This window comes from Myxocyprinus asiaticus, chromosome 8 (assembly GCF_019703515.2).
Source record: "Myxocyprinus asiaticus isolate MX2 ecotype Aquarium Trade chromosome 8, UBuf_Myxa_2, whole genome shotgun sequence".
Taxonomy (NCBI): Eukaryota; Metazoa; Chordata; class Actinopteri; order Cypriniformes; family Catostomidae; genus Myxocyprinus; species Myxocyprinus asiaticus.
The window spans coordinates 33,215,222-33,217,190 of NC_059351.1; positions in this window are offsets into that span (position 1 = coordinate 33,215,222).

The following is a 1,969-nucleotide window of genomic DNA, read 5'->3' on the forward strand; positions in this document are numbered from 1 at the left end:
GAGTATGCTACAGTACATAACTGCTTTGCAAGCAGAGGTTTTATTTATTGAAAATGTTCCTACTCTAAAATGGTGCCAATGGACACAATATTAAAATGTGGAGAAAAACATATAAAAACATATATATAAAGATGAAAAAAGTACTGATTTTACAACCTCGTGTGCTACACTACAAGATAGAGAAACACAGATGTGCATTGCTGGATGCCTTAAACAAATGAGCGCAAATGGTTGAGAAATGTCCAATTATTTGATGTGACAGACAGTTCCCAGTCATGGAAAACCAGAAAATATCTGGGGATTTATTAAAGGCAGATGCTATTTGCACCCTGGTGCAAATAATGGTATACTATTTACACCCCAGTGCAAATAGTGGCAGATATTATTTTCACCTATATTTAAATACTAACATACAGTATGGGCATCACTGCAGTGTATTTATTGTGTTGATTTAGAATCCCACAGACACACTACATTAACTCCTACTCCTAACCTACTTTAGGAGGCCTCCCAAAAGCAAGATTGGGCAGTTTTTAATGGATAAACTGGTCCAAACAAGACCTATGTTTTACCTGTTAGTAACTTTAAATAATACTCACTATATAGCAAATATCTAGAACTGCAGTGTTGCAAGAGTGATCCATGTGGAAACTGTTATTGGTCACTGCTTTATCAAAAACTTGGAGAACTTTCAAGACTGTGGTCAGCAGAGTCCAAGGCAAAAACTCAGTCCATGACTGCTTTTTTTAAGACCCAGGTGCAAGATACACACAGTATGACCTGTCCATCTCTGCACCATACTCCCCAGAAAATACTTTTAGCATAAACACAGTAACAGGAGTAATTAAGGAAATTTACAGTTTAAGAATTGACCCTTTGCACATGTTAATGTCTCTGACAGGAGAGCTGGTATATGATGGTATATATCCAGAGGTGGGGTCTTGATCTTGTGGTCTTGGTCTCAAGATGTCTCGAGAACATATAAACGTGGTCTTGGTCTGGGTCTTTGAGGGTCTAGTCTTGGTCTTGTCTTGGTCTGGGTCTTGGAGGGTCTGGTCTTGACTACACCTCTGTATATATCATGTCCACTTCTGAATATCCTGACAGTTTCAAGAAGAAATGAAGAAAATTCTTAAATACTGTAAAATGGCTTTTGACTCCAAGGCCCATTTGTCATTCAGCATTGTGTAACTGTACATCTTGTTTAGTTTAAGCATTGAGAGTCCTGAGTTTCCATTCCTTTCCCATGGGAAATTCAGCAATGTGTATTTTTACATATTGACAATGCAGTTTACTTGTTGTTTCCATGGATTTCCTGGAATACTCTTTGTAAAAATCACATGAACAGTAACAGGAAGAGTGTTCCCCAAGACCAATGAGGTTTTGCATTCCGTTCACTCATCAATGCAAAAAAAAAAAAAAATTATTTTTTTTTTTTTGCAGAACAGCAATCTACAATTCAATGTGGATTCAGACTTTCCTGTAATAGCTAGTCCGAGAGATCTTATCTGAGGGATATGCAGAAACACCACAATATGAAATGACTAGGTGTGAGTGGTATTTTCCAAACCAGTCTGTATTTTCTCCAAAACTGTACCCAAGCTAAGCTGAGCTGCTTGTTTGTGGTTATGCTTTGTAAGGGAAACTAAAACATCCTACATTTGATGGGAACCCATATGCTGCTTTGCCGTAACAGTAAAGAATAAGCTAAATTAATTCGCTGCATGGTCATATAAAAAGAGATGTGCTTCCGTGCCCTTAAATAAGGGCATGTGCCATGAACGAGCTGAAGGGAACAGTAAAAATATACAGGTCTTAAGTGCAACAGAGAGAGACATTAAATGTCAACGTGATAAAAGAAAAACAGTAAGGACTGAAAAAGGTTGCTTTTAATTGACTTCCTTATAAATAGGGAGACTTTTGTAGACACTATAAAAAGACAAAAACAAACTACTTGCATCATCTACTC